This window comes from Hyaena hyaena, unplaced genomic scaffold (assembly GCF_003009895.1).
Source record: "Hyaena hyaena isolate Hyena2069 unplaced genomic scaffold, ASM300989v1 scaffold_242, whole genome shotgun sequence".
In the NCBI taxonomy this organism is placed as follows: domain Eukaryota; kingdom Metazoa; phylum Chordata; class Mammalia; order Carnivora; family Hyaenidae; genus Hyaena; species Hyaena hyaena.
The window spans coordinates 1,744,587-1,767,413 of NW_024080869.1; the positions used below are offsets into that span (position 1 = coordinate 1,744,587).

Sequence of the window (22,827 nt, forward strand, 5' to 3'; positions counted from 1 at the left end):
CCACAACATCCTCTCTACTCTGCTAGTTTGTGAAGAAAGAGCCAGGATTGTGTGGGAGGGTGGCAAAGGGCCAGGCCTATAAATGGCACATATCATTTCTCCTTACATTTCATTAACTAGAACTCAGCTACGTGGCCATCACTTAACTGCAAGAGAGTAAAATATGTATTTAGGTCATGTGCCCAGAAAAAGAGAGCACAGATCCTGGTGAGCAACAGCAAACTGCCACAGAGCTAGTGGTAAAACCCACTTTACAGCCACCTCCTTTGCAAGTTCTACAGAGGGGTCTAACTCTTCTCTCGGGCAGCAAGACCCTTACCAATTACATCTCTTGGGGCAAACTCAGGCCAAAAGACTTCCATTTACACATCTTACTACATAGCTAAACATAAGATGAGCCCCATTTATTTAACTTTTTCCCAACATTGTTTAGCTGTTAACTATTTCCAACTTTAATTCTTTTTTTCCCAACTTTAATTCTTTACAGTTGCATAAATAATAATAATTTATAGTTATCAAGGACTTCCTATTTGTCAAACACTGTATATGCATGATCTCATTATTTCTTATAATATGCCTAGGAGGTATATACTATTTTGATGCCCATTTTACAGATAAGAAATGGACACTTAGTATCTACTCTAGGGCTGAAACTCAGGCAACCTGACCCATGCTCTTTATCAGGGGTGAGCAAATTATGGCCAAATCTGCACACTCTTTCTGCAGATTTTACTGGAATACTGCCATGGCCATTCGTGTACATGCTGTCTATGGCTACTTCTCTGCTACAAAAGCAGAGGTGAATAGTTGCAAAAGAGCTCATATGGCCTCAAAGTCAAAAATCTTCATTATTTGGGATTTTGCAGAAAAACTCTGCCAACCCCTGCTCTACAGTGTCCTACAGGGTCTTGAGCACTCTGCTTCTATCACTGAGAAAAAAGTAATTTTGACTCAAGAGTTTTAGTCTGCTAATCTGTGCTCTCCATCAACAACTTGGTCTGTGAAATACAAGATCAGTATAATTTCCCTCTGGCAGCCATGTCTTCCCCATCTGCCTGTGCTTTCACATGCAGATTAAACAACATCTGTTATGTTGTTTCATCAAATATATGAACGATACTACCCAAGGATGCACTTACATTATATTTCTAATAAAGGTTATGTCTACTCCCTCATATTTTTTATATTCGGACTGTAACTACCAAACAAAAGTTTTATACAAATTTATCAACCCTGGTGCTTTTGGTACAACAGGTTTCAATCCTTCACCCTTCCTACCTCCTGCTTTAGGTTTTAGAGACAAAGCCATCAGCACAGAGTGACAGTGAATTTTGTGGGCAGTGGTGGTCCAGTAAGGCAAGGATTATTCTGTTGAAACTGGCCTCCACTCATTTTCTCGTAGGATTCATCAACATCATGTTTTTTTACCAAAATAAACCATAAAAAGAAAATAAATATCTTAACTTTTAAGAGACTCTCAGAGTATGATACCCACATTGCAGTAGTTAAAATCAAGTTAAAAGTAGGGTAGAAATTGCACCCACCATGGCAGAACTGTAAGAACATTTTAGAGGATGCTGTGGGGCACCACCCAAATCCCGCATTTGTGAGCTAGATGTGTATTTCCCCAGGTTCCAGGAGCGATGGTAGATCCTGGCTTTTAGCAGAATCCCGTGGTGGAAACAGCTTGCCTTCAGCTTGAAAGCTAGCTGTTCAGCTTAGAGACAACCCCCTCTCCCAGGGCCAGTGCTGGTCAGTGGAAAGGTGAGTACTTGCTTCAATTAGAGACATTTCTGAAGGATCTCTCAGCTCCAGAACTTGTGGCATCAGTTGAGGTCTCTGTTGCACACGCATCACAATCCCACTTCTCTGTCTGACCATCCTGCTATCCTCCGTCCCTTTACGTGTGATTCCCAAGGGCACTCCCTAGTCAATCCCCTGCACATAATCTCCATCTGCAAGTCTCTCCCTAGGAAGCTGACATGCAACAAACATGAGACTGATTTCCCAAACAGTGACATCAATAACTTATGAGCCGTATTTAACATTCACTGACAACAAAGGATCACAATAAAGAGCTTCCCAGAAGACAGCAAATCTATCAATACAAAAAATGAGAGTAACAGCAAAATATCGGGCAGTGTATACATCAAAAACAGTAGCAAAACAATGCAGAGGCAGCAGTCATCGGAAAGTGAGGCAGGGAGTAGAGTCCTAGAGAGAAGCTGAAGCTCCACTCAAAGCTAAGGAGGACAAGTGAGGAAGGCTGCCTGGGAAACAGGAGCAGTCAGTGCAATCTGCTCTCACTGCAAGCAGAACTCAGCTCAGCGCCTCTTGGCAACGAGGCTCCAGCCCTGGGCACAGACGGTCATGCGCAATGACAGGCTCTATAAATAGCAGAGCAACCAGCAAATCATAGCCCAGCCTTCATAATGGCAGATCAAGGGGTCCTATAGATGATTCTTTAAATGTGAGCACAATCTGTTTGCATGCAGCTCTTTTCCTAGCTACCCACTCAAAAACATTATCACTAACAGCATGTCTACAAAACAAAAAGAGTCACAGTTTAAAACATGATTATGTCAGAGACAATGTCCTTTTCAAGATAAGAAGCAAGGAAATATAAAACAAGGAACCATGTTTTATGAGGTGTTTACAACTTACTGGTTTCAAATGCTAAGAAGCCAGATACCACCCAAACAGCAAGATTTCTTTTTTTTTTTATTTTGTAATGTTTATTTACTTTTGAGAGAGAGAGAGAGAGCAGAGGAGGGGTAGAGAGAGGAAGACAGAGGATATGAAGCAGGACCTGTATTGATAGCAGAGAGCCTAATGTGGGCCTCGAACTCATGAACCATTAGATCATGACCTGAGCTAAAGTTGGAGGTTTAACTGACTAAGCCACCAAGGCGCCCCCCCAAAGAGCAAGATTTCTGAAGTGGCAGTCACAGAATGCAAAGACCATTACTCACACCAACAAAGGCCACAAGGCCTTATGACTGCATAAGGAAGCAGTGGCATAAAGGCGCATGGGGAGAGAAAAAGAAACCATACAAAAAGCACAAGAGGAAAGGGAAGGGAGATTAGAGGTTGTGCAGCCCATAAGTGCAGGAGAAAATGGGGCAGCAGAAAAGGGTGAAGATAGGGAAGGAAAGAAAGAAAACAAGAGACAAAGAAGGGGGGGAAAGTGTGCTAATTTGCAACAGGTCACAGGAAAGTCCTAACAAAGTCCTAACATGGTCACTAAGTCTTCAAAGACATCCTGAATACCATTATAAAACCAAAGCCTTTAGAAGTATTGAGTCAATTTATCAGACATGCATCAGAAACAACTCAAGACCCAAGAGAGGACAAAATGCAGACCTAACCCTATATGCAAACTGAATAACTAACACTCTATACCAAGGAAGAATGGGTAGTTAAACCAATGTTACAACTACATCTATACCAATAGCACCCCCAACCAGCCATTCTCAGGTAATAGCTTAGTCTTAAAGTCCAACAACAATCCTAATAAAGTATTGTTTGTATGAGAAATTCCTACCTTGAGGCTGATTCTATTATGACTCAGGCTGATTCAGCCACAAGACAGATGGGATCTCACTAGATCAAGGGGCAGACAGGTAACGGGGGCAAGTAGCAAGCCAAACCTGGTCAGGGTTATGAGTACGGAACAAGGAAGAGCTAGTGGGTTGGCACAACCGTGAGTGCTTCAGGCATCAAATACTCAAAAGTTCAGCAGGTATTAGGTGACTGGTTCAGGCAGAGGACCTGGGCAGCCATAATGGGTAAAGGCCCCAAGACCCATAAGTATCCTCACTGTTGCTGGCCTCCCTTCCATACTGAACTATTTTTTTTAAGTTTATTTATTTACTTATTTTGGGGGAAGGGGAGAAGAGAACAAGTCGGGGGTGGGGGGCAGAGAGAGAAAGAGTATCCAAAGCAAGCTCCGCATGTCAGCACAAAGCCCGACAGGGGGCTAGAACCCAAGAACTGTGAGATCATGACCTGAGCCGAAATCAGGAGTCAATTTTTTAACTGACTGAGCCACCAAGACGCTTCACACTGTGCTCTTGACCTGGCCCAGGATCTAGCAAATAAAAGGCATTAGCCCTTCAGCTGTCAAATGTTCTGATTAGTCAGTGCCTATTTTCTACAGGTTGTTAAATATTTTGAATTTTGAACATCAACCCTGCCAATGTATAAAGTTAACAAAAGCTATTCAGGCTTTTGGGTTCAAGTTCAGGGCAGGATTTCAAGTCCCAAAGAGGAGCTATAGACTAAAACAGCAAAGTGGGATAGTCTATTGAGCCCACAAGCGAGAAGTGGCAAGATGGATGCTTGCCAAGCTTGCCAGCAAGCCTCAGGCACAATGCCTGTGAAGCAAGCCTAAAAACACCATGGGCAGAAGCTTCCAGCACACACTGCTCTGATCAGAAACGTCTCAGGAACATTGACAGCCCCCACCGAGGATGCACAGAACAGGAAGGACTGGCCATTTCTGTCCCCAGTCTGAAAGCTGAACCTTTCCTCCACTGATACTAATTGAGTGTGTATTTGGTCTGTGTTCAAGTCTTAAATGCTTTTCTGGCAGCGCCTGCCCTCTCAAAATCTGCTTACTCTCAAGACATACTTATCAGCAAGAAGAAAAAAAAACATTTTCATGACCTAAAATCTTCTGATGATTTATTCTAAGTAAAGAGAAAGAGAAGAAGGACCAGAGAGAGCGAACAGGACCAAGGTCCAAACAAAGACAGTTCATCAAAGGAGTGTGGGAAATGTTTGTGGCTAGTCCATTTTGAGGGTAGCTATGACATCTTTTACTGCTTATTTCTGCTCTGTCTTTGACATGTATCACATGGACATCAGCAAAATCTGTTAGAAGTCACCTTGTACTGATGCTTTTTCCCAAGGTGATGTAGTAGCTAAAAGCTTTAAAGAGATTGTATTACCCTCTCTTGCAGTTATTCGGGAAAGAGCTATGAACTTTTTAACCTAGATCATATGATCCTGTTGACTTTTCCCAGTTGATTGATTTGAGTGGTGTTTATTTCAATGTGGCTTTTTCACAGTATTTATTACAGTCTGACTTATCTAAAATGCATTCCTGGATATAAAGGCAGTGACATGCTTCATTTCCCTCTGTGTCCTTCTTTGTTCCTACTTATATATAGGCACAAGTAGATTCTCAATATGTTTTGGGTTTGGTTTTACTTTTTTAAAGATGTATATTTGTCTAAAAATTTCAGAAAAGAACAAACTGGAAACTTAAACCTACCAAAAAGAGTACATACCACCCTCTTTCTGAACTATATAAATAAATGAATGTGCCTGGTTTATATCTCCAAACACATCCCTCCAGAGTAATAACTGCAAAGTTAGTAAATAGTATCCTGATTTTGTCCCTATGCTTGCACAGTTATCTATAGGTGTAAAAAAAGTTTTAACAGCAATAGGATCTTGCTATATATATACTTATATATTGTTTTACACTTTGCTCTTTTCATTCAATAATAATATATAGATTTAAAATTATACACCGGCACCTGGGTGGCTCAGTCGGTTAAGCTCAGGTCATGATCTCACAGTCTGTGAGTTTGAGCCCCACTTCAGGCTCTGTGCTGATGGCTCAGAGCCTGGAACCTACTTCAGACTCTGTGTCCTGCTTTCTCTCTGACCCTCCCTGCTCACACTCTGTCACTCTTTCTCAAAAATAAATTTTTTTTAAAAAAATTTAAAAAATGAAAAAATAAAATTATACAGAGAGTATATTCTTTTTAACAACTGATTTTCTAGTATATGGGTGTGCCATACTTTAGTTAACTATTCTATTGATTAAAATTTGGGATATTTCTGTTTGTTTCTATTATAAACAGTGCAATAAACACGACACATATGTATCTTTACCTACATCTCTACTTGGAAATGGAATTGCCAGGGGGTGCCTGGGTGGCTCAGTCAGTTGAGCATCCTGTCCAACTCTTGATTTTGGCTCAGGTCATGATCTCACAGTCCATGGGATGAAACCCCTCATCGGGATCTGTACCACCAGCACTTGGGATTCTCTCTCCCCCTCTCTGTCTCTCTCTGTCACTGTTTCTCTCTCTCTCTCTCTCTGCCCCTCCCCCACATGCACATGCACTTTTCTCTCTCTCTCTCAAAATAAATATTTTTTTAAAGAAAGAAATGAAATTGCCAGGCCACATAAAAATCACATTGTAAAGATACTATCAGATTTGTCTCTAAAAATGTAGAACCATTTTGGGGCGCTTGGGTGGCTCAGTCAGTTACGCATCCAACTTTGGCTCCAGTCATAATCTCATGATTCATGAACTTGATCCTTATGTAGGGCTCTGTGCTGACAGTTCAGAGCCTGGAGCCAGCTTCAGATCCTGTGTCTCCCCCTTTCTGCCTCTTCCCCTGCTCACGCTCTGTCTCTCTCAAAAATAAACAAAACATTTTTTTAAAAACTTAAAAATGTAGAACCATTTCTAGCAACACTAGGAAAGTGCCTGTTTAATCCTATCCCTATCAACACTGGATAGTATCATCTTTTATTTGTTGTCTGTCTGATAGGCAAAAAACAACTCTTAATTTTCATTTTTTATTAATAAGGTTGGAAACCATTTCAAATGTTTATAAGCTATTTTTTGTTCTTTTCTTTGAATTATCTGTTCACACTGTCTGCTAATAATTTTTTCTATAAGTTATATATATTGGCCATATTGATTTTACAGAAGTTTTTTTATATGGTATGAATATAACTACTTGCTACATATGCAGCAAGTATGTTTGCCTAGGTTGCAACCTGTCTTTTAATCTTGTATAGAAGTATATAATTCCTTTATTCAAAACTGATTATCTTTTCCTTTATGAGTTCTAAATTTTCTTTTTTCCTAGAAAGTTTCTCCCATTTGCCAAATGATAAAATGTTCTCCCAACTCTTCTATTCCTTAAGTCTTCTAAATGTACATTTATAATCCATCTAGAATTAATATCATATTTTAATCCATCTGAAATAAACTTTAAAAAATTTGACTGAGCTGTCAGCACAGAGCCTGACATGGGACTCGAACTGACGAATCATAAGATCACGACCTGAGCTCAAGTTGGACAGTTAACCAACTGAGCCACCCAGGTACCCCCATCTGAAATTAACTTTTGACTACAGCATGAGGTATAGACTAATTTTATTTCCTCCCAAGTAACATCCATTAAACTAAACATTCTTTCTACAGAGTTTATTTTATTCATTTTATTTTTTTAAATGTGTTCATTTTTTATTATAGAAAATATAAAAATATAAAAAAGAAGGTAAAAGAATAAAGAACTTCAAGTACCCACCGCCCAGCTTCAAGAACTATCATATCAATCCATCTCTATTGATTTAAAATGCCATTTTCAGGGGAAAGTGGGTGGCTCCGTTGGTTAAGCTGGTGGCTAAGATGGTTAAGCATCTAACTCTTGATTTTGTAAGACATAATCTTACAGTTCATGGGATCAAGCCCTGTATTGGGCTCTGCACTGACAACGCAGAGTCTACTTGGGATTCTCTCTCTCCTCCACTCTACCCCACTTCCCCTTGCATGCCTTCTTTCTCTCTCAAAATAAATAAACCTTTTTTTAAAAATGTTTCAAATGTCATTTTTATCATTTACTAAACCTCTGCATATATTTGGCTATGTATCTGAACACTCTGTTGTACTTTAATCAATGTGGTTATAAAATAATGAGACATAAATACAAAATACTTTATAAAAACAATACATATTATCCCCTTTATACTGCATTATAATGAAATAAAAAATATAGTAAAATACAGGCCAACCACTATAACAAATAGATCCAAAAATATAGTGATTCAAACAAGATAGGAATTCATTTTTCTTGTGGCTAGTTGATTCAAACAAGATAGGAATTCATTTTTCTTGTGGCTAGTTCACAGTTGATAGGTGGCTCTGATCCAGGAGGTCATACAAGGAGCCAGGATCCTACCCTATCACTGTTCTACCTTCCCCTCAGGTATTCCTTGTCTACACATTTGAAACACACCACATAATTCCTTTCCAGGTATGGAAGGGAAGAAAGGGACTGTGGGAGACCAGCAGCTCTGTTTTAAGGACTTGACCTAGAATGTGCATACATCACTTTCACTTACATCCAACTGGCCAGAATTTAACAGGACTGCCAGAGAGGCTGAGAAATAGAGGCTCTAGCTGTTTCACCATATGTCCACTCATAAGTGTAGAATATTTGTATTACAAAAATAGGGGAAGATTGAAATTGGAGGAAAAATTCACAGTCTTTACTATAAAAGTGAGTGTAAAAAGTTTTTGTACCACAGAGTTTATCTTTGAAGGCACTTAAAAATGAGTTGTCAAATTTATAAATAAATTATGCTGTTTTATATTATAGAAAGATGAGAAGTCCAAAATTTCAAAAATTGTTAACTTTCAGCAATAACAAGAGACCATCGGTAGCAGATATTTTCAAACAAACCAAACAAATAAAGGTGATAGATGAATAATAACCAGGAAAGTAATTGCTCTTTTAAATTTGTGGAATAAAATGGGTGTTTTGAAAATGGATATTTGAATATATTTCTCCTAAAATATGAATTTCTTCCCCTAAGAAAAAGTTCATTATCTAGCAAAGCTAATTTTATAGATTTTAGAATTTGAAAAGAGCTCTTTAATCAGTTTAAAAACCACTCAAATGAAGATTTTCAGTGAGTTTAAAAATATAAAATCAATTCCTTCAGATTAGTTTATAAGAAAACCAACTGACATTAAGAAAAATGAAAATTTACTACCAAATTTTACTTTTAAATAATTTCACATAATCAATGAATAAAATTAAGAAATGACTGTCATAATTATGAGTAGTCATCAATGCACTTTTTCCATTTGAATCTTTTTTAAGTTATCTTTTCACAACTACAACAATGGCTACAGCCAAATATCATAATAAATGGAGCTTAAAATAACCAATATTAGAATTTCTAAATCATAGTGTGAAGCAAAGATTTTTTTTAAGGTTAAGCATGTTTACATTTTTCTCAGAGTGAAATTTGTTATAATACATTAATATGGGGATATAGTATATAATTTAGAAATAAATATATATATATTGAATGTGCACGCTGATATTTTACTGGTGGGATATACAAACAAAACTGTGAGGACTGTTGGTAGAAAAGGACTTCAATTATTTGTGTATTTATCTTCAACATATAAAAGAGGAAGAAAAATCTAAATAGGCCAGTATTCCCAGAAGGTACTAAAAAGGGTAACAGAAAGCTGTAACATGAAAAATGGTTCTAGGCACAAAGACATTTCAGATACAGCCCCCATTTACTGCCAACTGCACTGCACTGAATTATTATACTACAGTTTGTTTCTGAATTAACTTCCTCAAAAACACACACATACATATATATGTACATTATATTTCATTATATATAGTTATAGTATATATCTTATATATCCCTTTCTATATATGTATATATTACATAATATATAACACACAATATAACAATATACAATATTATATGGTTTGTTACTATTACAATAATATAATGCTTCATATACTATATATTAACTATATAGTATATTACATATATAATATGCATAAACATATATACATAAAGGGATATATGTGTGTATGTATGAATTTAAGGAAATTATTATATTATATATCTCTCTCTTTAAAAATATACATGTAAGTTCCTATTGCCATTAAATTGCCAATTAAAATTCCTGTGTTTCCCATATGCTGTATGCCAGCGTAGCTCAGACAATAAATGGACTCCTAGCTAACAAATATGAGTGCACTTTACCACAAATCCCCCAGCCAAAGAGCATGTTGTTGTATACTGTGCATATGCTGCAACATGTAATGATTACTCCAATGTAATGTAGCCCATCTTTAATTAAAGTTCTGGCTAAAATTTTGACTCACAATTACTGACAAAAAAAGTGTGCCAGTGATAGCTCTAGCCCTGTATGCCAAAGAGAAACAAAGGAAGTAGTCTCACTGAGAGACAAAATATAAGTTTTACAATGGCTCAAGCCAACCTCAAAGAAACCACCGTAAAAATCTGAGGACAAAGATTTGAAACTAACAGCAACTTTATGGCTATCCTTGGCGCAAAAACTGACCAACAATTTGATGAACTATAGCTAGAAGAATGGCTAAGAGAAATAGTTCATTCCATAGAATCTGAAGAGAAGAGGGGAATGATTACCAACTCACACTGGCAGGAAATACATTCCAACAACACTGATTCAGTTAACATTGCCATCTCCAGGAGTGGGGAAGGGTTATGCATGCATCGTCAAGTTCTGTCTAAGCTTACAACACATAATTATTACTCAAAGTAGTCCAAAAAACAGAAGATGAAAAAGTCTTAATTCATTCTAAGATGCTACCACAGCCTAAAAATAAACCTTGATAAATTCAAGAAAAGCAACTGTAGACCAATCTAACATCTGAAGATAAAGATAAATAAAACTCTACCAAAACATTGGCAGTGCGTTAAAATACTAATAAGCCAAGACTAAATAGAGTTTATTCCAGTTAATAGAGGCTGACCCAACAACAAGAAACCCATGTCCCCCAGACTAAGTCTGAACTATGAGCCATAGTGAAAGACTTCCCCAAGTAACTAAGGATCCCCACAGATTTGCTGAGGAATCTGATATAGTGTTTCAAACTTACGAGCAGGTTTCTCAGATTTCTACCAGATGGTTTACATGCTCACTGGTGAAGGTCAAGCCCACCAACTGGATGAAAACAGCTAGCTGGTTTGATCCTGAAAAATCTCTAGAATTGCAGATAGGAACTCAATCCCCTGCCTTGTTATATAATGAGGCTCAGGCAATCCCTAAGCAACTTCACCTAGCAATCCCTAGGGCTTCTCAAAACCTGTTCATTGGAATAAGAGTCAATGAGGGGCACCTGGATGGCTCAGTCAATTGGGTGTCCAACTCTTGATTTCAGTTCAAGTAATGATCTTATGGTTCGTAGTTTCAAGCCCCACGTTGCACTGCACTGATAGTGCAGAGCTGCCTGGGATTCTCTTTCTCTCTGCCCCCACCCCCCCACAACTTGCTCTCTCTCTCTCTCTCTCTCTGTCTCTCTCAGAGAGAGAAAAATAAAATATATATATCTTATATATTTATATAAAAAAATAAAATTCTCTGCCCATTAAAAAAAAAAAGTCAGTGAAGGGTGTCTAGGTTGCTCAGTCAGTTAAGCATCTGACTCTTGTTTTCGGCTCAGGTCATGAACTTACAATTGGTGAGTTCAAGACCCATATCGGGCTCTTGTGCTGACAGTGTAGTGCCTGCTTGGAATTTTCTCTCTCTCTCTCTCTCTCTCTCTCTCTCTCTCTCTGGCCCTCCCTTGCTGGCTCTCTCACTCTCTCAAAAAATAAATAAATGAAAAAAAGTTGATAAGCCCTTGCATTATTATTATAGCTGTTGTTTTTAAGGAAAGAGTTTTCAAGAAAAATTCTGGCCTTCCTGTAGATGTCGAATCCATTCAGGTAGCCTTCAGCTTTATGTTCATCAATATTCTGAACCAGGGCCTTTCACTTCTAGTTAAAAGGACCAGGATAGAGTGGTAAACCATGTCCACTCGAGCTTTTTAATTTAGTAAATCAGCTCGCCCACACCCTAGGTGATTCAATTAAAGGAAGACCACTAAAATCCTTAATTTTCAGCTCCAACAAATGGAGGCCCCTAAACAAAACCAAACCCCTCCTGGTCTTTTTCATTACTGCAAAAAGCCAGGACACTGGAAAAAGGATTGTTACATAATTCAAGCACATCAGGGCCCTTCAGCCCTCTACCCAGCCTTTCCAGCACCCTCCCAATGATGGGACCCTGAGCAACCACAGCGGCTTGTCTCAATCCCTCCTCTTATTCACCTTGGAGAAACGACTCTCCAGATGGGGAATTAATTTTATCAACAACAGAGCTACACTCTAGGTATTCAACCTCACTGCTGTTAAAAAGCCCCTGCCTCCAAGTACTAAAACAGTTCTTAGCTCCTCTGCTCCTGTCCATTTACTGGGCCAAGATTTCTTAGAGATGTATCATGCCAGAATTTTTTCCTCCTGAAAGGGGTAAGTAATTCTAGAATTTGATAGCAGCAACCAAAATAGCCAAGCAGGTGAATCAAATGACCCTTAAATATCTTTATTTGTTCCACCTCTGACAACACTACACCTAACTTTAAAGATACTATTTGGGGTGCCTGGGTGGCTTAGTTGGTTAAGCGTCTGACTTTCACTTAGGTCATGATCTCACAGTTCGTGGGTTCGAGCCCCGCGTCGGGCTCTGTGCTGACTGCCAGCTCAGAGCCTGGAGCCTGTTTCAGTCTGTGACTCCCTCTCTCTCTGATCCTCCCCTGCTCACGCTGTCTCTCTCTCTGTCTCCTAGAAATAAACAAACATTTAAAAAAATAAATAAATAAAAAAATAAAATAAAATAAAGATACTATTTGTCCCTATTGGATCAGCCATAAGGCATCAAGCCCACAATAGATTGTAAGGCTCAGGGACTTATTATCTTCCGTACTAGTGTCCCTTGTCACCCTATTGTTCCAAATATCTATGCTTTGTCAGCCTACATCCCCACTGAAAGCAAATTTTTCACTGTAGTTAACTTATGTAACATCTTCTTTACCATACCTAAGGATAATGCGGCCAATATCTCTTTGTCTTTATTGGGGGTGTAGGGGGAGTCCTTCCTATTTCTCCTAGTCTTTAAAAGCTGACTTAGATGCTCAGACCTCTTCACAAGAAGACAGTACCCACCTGTTAAAATGTTTCCTTTTAAGTTTATTTATTTATTTTTGAGAAAGTAAGAGTGCAAGCAGGGGAGGGGCAGAGGTGGGGGGGAGAAAAGAACGAATCCCAAGCAGTCTCTGCACTGTTAGCATGGAACCCAATGCAGGGCTCAGTCTCATGAACCAAGAGATCATGACCTGACCCAAAATCAAGAGTTGGCCGCTTAACCGACCAAACCACCCAAGTACCCCAAAACTTATTTTAATGTTTTATTTATTTTTGAGAGAGAAAGCATGACCAGAGAAGAGGCAGAGAGAGAGGAGAACAGCGGATCCGAAGTGGGCTCTGTGCTGAGAGCAGCAAGCCTGGGGTGGGGCTCAAACTCAATGAACTGTGAGATCATGACCTGAACTGAAGTCAGAAGCTCAACCAACTGAGCCAACATGCCCTAATGTTAAAACTTAAAAAGACACAAAGTCTCCAAGGAAAAATTGTGGTTTCCTCAAACTCAGGTTTGATATTTGTGGCACAGGATAGAACAAGTCATTTCCAGGAATTAAAGCAGATGACCGCGGAAGGAGACCACTTTCCCAAGATGCCATTTAGATCATGGCATCATGAACTTCCCAAAATGAAGAAAAAAAAAAAACCTGACCCTATCATTTGGGAAGATCAGGATGACCTAGCCTTAAAGCCGTAAAAGAAAGCATGATAAATACCCCTGCCCTTTAACATCAACTTTCTTTTTTTTTTCCCTCCAGAAAACCCTGCCAACCTTCTTCCCTCTTTTGCCAACAATGCTTCCTCATGACTGCCCAACTCTGACAAATTGCCTCCTGATGATGCTGACTTTTCATGGCTTACCAAAAGTTCTTATTTAAAAGACAAAAGTAAGGGGCACCTGGGTGGCTTAGTCGGTTAAGCGTCCGACTTTTGCTTAGGTCATGATCTTGCGATTCGTGGGTTCCGGCCCTGCGTGGGGCTCTGTGCTGACTGCCAGCTCGGAGCCTGTTTCAGTCTGTGACTCCCTCTCTCTCTGACCCTCCCCTGCTCACGCTGTCTCTCTCTCTCTCTCCTAGAAATAAATAAAACATTAAAAAAAATTAAAATACAAAAGTGATAAATATTATGTTGAGTATACGACTGCAATTCCTTTTGAAGTAGGTATGCTTTGGAGTAGCTCATGACTTTGGAATACTATGGGAAACAGTGAGGCTTCCTCGCTTCCAGTGGGGACAAAATTCAAAATGGCCTTTATGTCCAGGAATTATTAGCTATTATCAAGGTCCCTGGGCATTCCAAATTTGATTCTTTGGACACTAAAGGAAACAACCTCGTAGATATTTCCATAGAGAACTCTGTTCTCAAAGGAATCAATGACCAAATCTCTGTCATGGTCCTAAGGGATGCTCCCCCAAATGATAATTTAGAAGAACTGACTACAGATATCCAATAATCAGCCAAAAGAAGGAAAAACAACATTGGAAATCTAATAACCATTAGTTTGACTAACAAAAAAAGAAGAGAAAAGAAAGAAAAGAAAACTCTGACTTGGGCCAAATAATAATCCAGGCCCACCAGAGATTCTAAAATTTCCATTACTGACAACCAAACAGGCATTTAATCATTGGTGAAATGATAACCTTTATGAACCAATACTTTGGGGAAATATTAAGTCCACAAAGAGTGCCTACTTTGCTTGCCACCCCCTGCCCAAAATACAACTCGAGGAAACCTTTCCTCACTGCCCCCAGACACTTTAAATTGCCCAATAAACCATTTGAGGTTTGGCAGATGGATTTTATACACCTTCCCCTGTCTCATGTACATAAATATGTCTTGGCAATGGCTTGTATGTTTTAAAATATCATTTCTACATGGGGAATGCCCCTCAAACTTCATAACCAGGGAACTCACTTCACCAGCCAAATGCTTCAACAAGCCTGTACCATCTGGCCAATCTTACTTTCACCCTCAATCTACGATCGTAGAACACACTACAGCATTATTAAGACTCAACTGGCAAAATCTGTAGACTCTCCAAATATGCTGGCCAAAAGCATTGCCATTAGTCCTTCTGAATCTCAGGTCTACCATTTTTAGAACCGAAAAACTCTCACCCTTTGAGATAATCACAGGATGCCCAATGCACTTGAATCCTGCTTCTTTTGACCCATAGCTGGTTAAGGGGGATATACTTCAATATAATTAAGGCCTATTTGTTTCTTTTGAGAATAACCATGCTTTAGTAGAACAGTCTCTCAAAAGTATATTCCCTGGAGACAAAGACCAAAAACATCACAGACTGCAGCCTGGAGATTTCAGCTATTGGAAAAGTTATCTTCACAAAGACTCTTCAAACATGTTGCAAAGAAGCCAACACTTGTGCTGCCAAACCCCAAGGAAAAGACTCTTGAATCCATGTGTCACATCTAAAGAAAGCACTAAACCCTGACTGGACCTGCACACCAAGCGGTCACCTGAAAATAAAGATTTCCAGGAATTGAAGCAGGTAATAGCTGAAAGGGGACCACTTTCCCAAGATGACTGGACCAAGCCCATATACTTTTTTCTCACTTTCACAATTTACTGTATTTCTTCTCTCTCTTTCTTAGCCCAATCTGTCACAAAAGGGAGAAACCTTTCTGTCTATTGGATTTGTCACCAGGAACTCTGATCTGTTCAATATGTTGGAGATCCCTTGGCCTTCTATCTCTTCCCCTGCATCTAAGGGAAATATAAACAAGCTAACTCTACTTTGCAACACTTTTAGAAAAGACTCCTTTAAGCTGGGATAGTTCCCTGCAGAATGTTTGCTCTTTATCTTGTTCTATATTATTGTTTTTAAGCTTTATATCTGTTGACTGTCAAACTTTGGTAGAAATGATATGCCCAATAGGGTGATGTTAGCTTGGTGCTTCAAGATGATCTCAACCACTTAAGATACAAACCTCAGATGGGAAATGCCTGAGAATTCACCCCTCTACCCTTCTCTGTTACTGAAAAGTGACCTCAATTATTTCAACCTGCACACTTTCCCTCCAACTTAGACATGACATCAAGAAAGGTCCTTCTTGTCACTAAGGAATGAAAGGACTTTTGTGTTCGAAACCGCTAAATACAAAAATCCCAACTCTTGATCAGCAATGCTTTCAAGTAAAGATCTTGATCAAAAGGGGAAATGTGAAAATAAATAAAGGAAACTTCATTAAAAATGAAGTCAAGAAACCCTGAAAGGAGTGCTCTCATACCACTACTACCCACCTTAAGAAGCATACCTCACGTACCCCAAGAGGAGACAGCCTACTTAACCTATCCCAGCAGAAAGAAGGAAAAACTTGCCCAGCTACAGCCCAGTCAAAGAGAACTGCCACATTCAGCCAGTAAGAAGCCATAACAGCCCCTCCAGCATCCTTCTTTCCCCTATTAAAAGCAAGCCCCTCTCTCCTGTTCTCTAGACTTGCTACGGTTGCTTGTCCCGAAATGCCATTCTCTGCTATTCCCCAAAACAGCTTATTTTGCTGGTTAAAGATCTGGCTTTTTTTTTTTTTTCCAAGTCAACATGCTTTAAGAGAATGGCTGGGACATAATTCATATTATTTCATCTCAGCTTTGGCCATCTAAGGTTTTTACTAATATTCTTTTATGGTGGAGGAAATTCAATGAAAGCAATAAATTAAACATATCTACAGAGGAAGACATTTTTAGCACCGAATGTACAAAATCATCTTTTCTATTTTTAAACATGTTGCTTATTTTAATTTAGTCATCAAAAGTATAAGCTATTTCCACAGTGCAAGAAAGTTCTCTCATTTCACCTGTGTATCTGAAAATGTTCCTAAATAACTTCTCATTCATAGTATAAAAACATTTTTAATAAAAAAAAGTAAGCTGAAATGAGAGGCTATGTTCTTGCACAATGGAAAGGGACTTGATTCTGCTTACCCCTTTTGTGGTTAGAACACTTCCAACAAAGGAGTGAAAACTACATATCCACGAGCATTGCGGCAAACACATGCAAAGAAGCTACTAAGTACTATATATAGTCATTTGACTTTAAAAAAAAAATCCGAAGTACAAATGCTTGCTTTAAAAAATTTTTATTTAATTCTATGAGATAGGAAAAGGTATGGATTACAACATTCTATTTCAGGCCAAACTTTGATTGAATTGACTAACATATTTGTGCCTGCTTTTGTTTTTCATAGGGATTAAGGATCATTGATTTGGGTACCTTAATGGTTGGCTAATTTAAAAAGCTGTCTTGGCATAGTAATGCTGGGCCAACAGGTCACAAAAAATATATAGCCAAAATAGCATTAAATAAGAAGGATGTTACTTTCCCATCTAGATCCTGCAGAGACCGGCAAAGCCAGCAGTCATGAGTCAAAGTTCACCTACCCTTCTTAGAGATCTCAAAAAAGGAGAAAGACCTCGATCTGCACCCTAGTGGTGGTGAACGGTGGGAAGAATCAGTGTGCAAAGTCTAGGACAGAGAAACAGGAGAAAATTCTTCTGCTCAGGATGTGGAGAGACCAAGAAAAAAACAGAAGAGTTAAAGAATAAAAGAGATGGAAGGGCCTGGGCCAAGAGGTCTGCCCTGACCCTTGACAGAGCCCTGGCCCTCCCCTTCTCCTCCCTCCGCGACCCCCCCCCCGCCCCGACAGATTTGGAACATTCAGCTAAACCCTACACTGCTAGAACTGTTACTGGGATCCAGTATGCATTTGTTTCAAGTAAAGGCAACATCAGTGGTCTCCACATTGTGTACCTTTTGGAGAGGAGACGCACCTCCCTGGGAAGGTCACTCCAGCTGGAGAAACCGTACGTTATATTCCCCTTGGTTTCTATCCTCCACCCACATTCCCAATCCCTAAAGGAAGACAGAAACGAACTCTGTGAGATAGGAATGAAGGCACTCATATTGATTTACAGGTAAGAATCAGCCTTCTTACATCAGAGTTGATAAAATCGAATTGTCTCACCAAAAGGAATAACACTTATGAAGTAAGATTATAAAATCAGCAAATTTATCCTGTCCCTGTCAAACAATTTTTCCTTATTTGGGGGTAATGCTAAACTCTTTAAAAAGATTAATTTTAACTCTTAATGTAATTCAATGGTAAGCACAGACATATATGTAAATTTTCTCCAAAACTGTCCCACTCTCCCTACACAATTCAGCATAACTAAGCATAATTTAGAACAGTGATAAGAAAGAGAAAACTGAAACATAAAATATCCACCTGGAGATAAAGAATAAAGAATACCTAAGTACATAAGGTCTGCCTTGGGCAGGTAGCATCAATGGAGCAGTAAGATAAAGGTAACAATATTTATATATTCATGAGTAACTTCTGTGGCTAAAGTGGGTCCAAAGAATTCTAAATCCTTCCGTTGTCATCCAAACACAGATTGCCAATTAAAATTTTTCTAGCAGCTCAAGATGGAAAAACATTCAAGCTAAACATAATCCCATGCTCTATATTTATACTCTCCAGGTGGAGGCACCATGGAAAAAGCTTTAATTTCCCTCAAACCCCTCAACTTAATCCTCTGCTTTCAGGTCATCTCCTCTCCCAGTGGATCTATTTTTAGCCTCTCTTATTATTCCCGTTCATTCTCTTATCTCTACTATCATCATTTCCTGAAGCAGGACCAAATTTCCTGATGCAGGGAAAACAAACACAAGTTTCCTGACACAAAAGGTGGATTATTATAAAGCTACCAGAGGATTTTTAGACTTTCATAGCCTTGAAAACTATCTTTCTGATTTATTCTGATACATGCCTTCTGAGGAAGGAATATTTAGAAAGGTGTGTTGCCAGAGAGGCATCTGCGCTATAAGCATAAATCAATATAAGTTAAATTCACTCTGAATGAAAGCGTTATGCTTACTTTTCATACACTGCAAGTGGATTATTCAGAACCCACCTTTTAGCATCTGGCACATAGTACTGAAGTCATTTAGCCACTCCTCATTTATCTTTCTTTTTCTCCACTTTCCCTTGGGCTTTATTCATTCAGTAATTCAACAAATATTTTTTGAACTCTCCTATGTGCGCGGCACTGTACTAAGCACTAAAAACAAAAATGAATAGACACAATGCACTCTCAGGAACAACCAGTCCAAAGGAGAACACAGACTTGCAAGTAAACTGATGAAATGAAGGGGACATGAAGAAGGATGCACAGGAGATATTACGGGGCAAAGGAGGAGGTGGTCTGCTCATGGTGAGGGGAGGGGAGGATCCACTGTGTAAGAAAAGCCAGGGTCACAGCTTCAAAAATGAGCAAGCATTCAACACGATCAAGGGCAAGAAAATGGCCACTGGTCAGAGAAAGGAGGATGCATAACAGCACTGAAAATAAATGACGAGCCAGGAGCCTAGAGATGGGATCAAAAATTTAAATAAGGCTTTCTTCCATTTTTCCTTTACTCACTCCACGGTAGTTAGTTGGTGACCCTGATGCTTTGGGGGTTTTGTTTAAAAGAAGGCTGGAGAACCCCCCTCAGGTTTTTGAGTGGAAAGGTTGTTAAACCTGTTTAACTGAGTCAGTGGGACGATACACTCTCCTCAACCCAGTACATGTATGCCTCACCTCAGATGTAAGTGCACTTGGAGAACTTAAAACAGACGACACAAGAGACACAAAACATAAAGTGCCAGCACCCAAGATTCTGTCATAAATGTATTCATGATTCTGTTATTAAAATGCAAATATGTGATATATGCAGAGTCATATAACAAAAACTGTATCAGTTCAGAGTAGGTAACCTCAGCAGGCACTGGCATCAGAATAGAATGGAAAAGAGGAGCAGGTAAGAGGGAGAAGTACTTAAAGACAGAAGTACAATAATTATGGGACTAAAGGCCACACTGCCTATTTCAGTTTGGTTTGGACCAGCTTTTCTCAACCAGCCCAGCTAATGCAGCATCAAACATCATTTTTTGAGTCATTCTGGACTCATTTAATAAAATAATCTCCCAGTATATGATACCAAATAAGCACCAGTACCAGAAAATCTCCTAAAGGGATGCCACCAAACTTTAAGAAGCAAAAACTAGATAAAACAACAGAAACCTGGAAAGGTCGATGTAAAATGCTATAGCAACTATTCTAGAATTCAGAAAAAGAAACATGGGATACCTAAAAATTTTATGAAGCAAATACACGTTGAAATAGAACCCTGACATAGGTTATCCAAAAAGAGAAAACTTCAGACCAATCTCATATATAAAGATTAATGCAAAAATCATAATGAAAATATCATCAAGAAGAATCAGCAGCCCACTGAAAGAACACATGGCGAAGGGGGATTTATTAGAGAAATTCAAGAAGAGTTCAGTGTTAGTTAGAAAAATCCATTACTATATTTCATAAGCGTATAAAGAAAAACCACACAATCATCCCCATTGGCACAGAGAAAGCACTGGGGCAAAGGCTTTGGAAAACAATCTGGATCAAAACATTCAATAAGACAGGAATAGATGAGTCAGAGACTGGGTCCTTTCAGAAAAGCAGACAGCTCATCAGCTCATCAGAGGGGACTGAATAAAGGGAATTGGTGAAACAGCTGCTGGAGGAATAGAAGAGCAAAAGGAGGACCCTGAGCTAACCTAGACACAATAAATGCAGCATCCACCCATAAGCTGGGGGTGAGGGCAGGAAGAGATTAGGTTACATGAATGCGGGAGCTCAAAGAAGAGGCTCCACAAAGCTGGAGCTTGGACGGTGAGAGAGGCACACTGCTCAGGTGCCGTTAGTTCTTCAGGAGCTCAGAGGAGGAAAGTGCCTCTCAGTTGGGGCTCATTCCTCTGAAGAGGGATCCCTGCCTGGCTTCCACTAATACCTATGAAGGGAAGTAATGAAGCTGGTTCTGGCATTCTAGAGAAAAAGCTGGAGGCTGAGGTTAGGTCCCTTACTAGGGCAACTCTGACAAGAAGAAGAGATAGGAAGTGCTTCTCCCTCCTGCCAACTTCCAGGCTCCCTCTAGTGCCCCCTATTGACAGATCCCAATAGGAAGCAGCTGTCAAAGGCATCTGAGAAATGTAGTCTGCAGAGTCCTGGCCCCCAACTCCAGAGACTAGAGTATGTAAGGTCATGGTGGAGCTCAGAGAACAGAAAATGAATTACCAGACAAATGGATAGTCCTGAAACATAATAAAATGTATTTATTTCAACCCAATACCCAGCTTATGCTTACCAGAGAAATAACAAAGATATTGTCAGTAAAGTCAGGCACCGGGAAAGGATACCTACCGTCATTACTATTATTTAACATTTTACTGGATGTCCTAGCCAATACAAACATACCAATGAAATAAATTATAAATGCACAATAGAAAAAGAGGATGTACAATAATCTCTACTTGTAGATGATATGCTTGGGGTTTTTGTTTTGTTTCATTAAGATTTTATTTTTAGTGCTCACTTCGGCAGCACATATACTAAAGATTTTATTTTTAAGTAATCTCTACACCCAAGGGGGCTCAAACTTACAACACCAAGATCAAAAGCTGCATAGTCTACTAACTGAGCCAACCAGGCATCCCCAGGTGATCCAGAAAACCCAAGGGATTCCACTGAAAAGTATTACAAACAGTAAAATAAGTAAGTAAGCAAATTATAAGGTTAAAATAATGAAACCAATAGTCTTCATATATAGAAACTATAAACAGAAGATACAATGAAAACAAGACCCACTTTTAATCACAACCTAAAAGATAAAATACTAGAAATAATTTTAACAAGAAACGTGGAGAAAATGTATGAAAAAGACTCTTCCACAAAAGAAGAGTTTAAAATAGAAAAACTGGGGTGCCTGGGTGGCTTAGTCGGTTAAGCATCCGACTTTCGCTTAGGTCATGATCTCGCGGTTTGTGGGTTCAAGCCCCGCATCAGGCTCTGTGCTGACTGCCAGCTCAGAGCCTGGAGCCTGTTTCAGTCTGTGACTCCCTCTCTCTCTGACCCTCCCCTGCTCACGCTGTGTCTCTCTCTCCTAGAAATAAATAAAACATTAAAAAAAATTTTTTTTAAATAAACAAATAAAATAGAAAAACCTAGGGGTGCCTGGTGGCTCAGTCAGTTGAGCATCCCCCTCTTGACCTCAGCTCAGGTCATGAACTCACAGTTCATGATGAGTTCAAGCCCTGCATCAGGCTCTGCGCTGACATCATGGAAACTGCTTGGACTACTCTCTTTCTCCCTCTCTCTCTGCCCCTTCCCAACTTGTGCTCTCTCTCTCTCAAAATAAATAAATAAACTAAAAAATAAAATAAAATAGAAAAGCATACCAAGTATTAGATGGGAAAACTCAAAATCACAAACACTCAGTTCTCCTTTAACAAAATTTACATTTAACATGGTCTCAATAAAAATACTAATTTTTTTCTTAGAATTAGACAACCTTATTCTAATATTCACATAAAAGAGAAAAAATAAAAATAAAATAGCAAAGCAAGAGGCGCCCAGGTGCCTCAGTCCTTTAATTATCCAACTCTTGATCTTCGTTCAGGTCATGATCTCATGGTTAGTGAGATCAAGCCCCATGCCACGCTGACAGCACATAGCCTGCTTGGGATTCTCTTTCTCCCTCTCTGTTTCTGCCTTTCCCCAGCTCAAGCTCTCTCTCTTTCTGTCTTTCATTCTCTAAAAGTAAATAAATAAAGTTTTTAAAAAACAGCCAAGCAAAAGAGAATCCCAGTAAGAGAGGACATATTATGAAGCCTCAGTAATTAAAACAAACCATTATGGAAGGTCATATGATAATATTTATCAAAATTGAAATATATAAACTTTTGACCCCAGAATTCTCCTTCTGGGGGTTCATCTTACAGATAACATTTGTACACATGTGAAATGTGTTTTACGTTTAAGCATGGTTTGTAATAAATGATTAGAAAATTCCCCAATGTCCTAAATAGAGGGATGATTAAATTATTTGTATCCAATGGGATGCTATGCACCTATAAAAAGAATTGGAGCACTCTCTATAGAAAGCTCTCCAAGATACATTAAGTGGATAA

General features: G+C 39.0%; 1 pseudogene; it reads left to right on the plus strand.

The window, feature by feature from the left end:
• The first annotated feature begins 745 nt into the window (after positions 1 to 745).
• The window catches only part of LOC120239804, a 34,119-nt pseudogene continuing 12,037 nt past the window's right edge, over positions 746 to 22,827 (plus strand).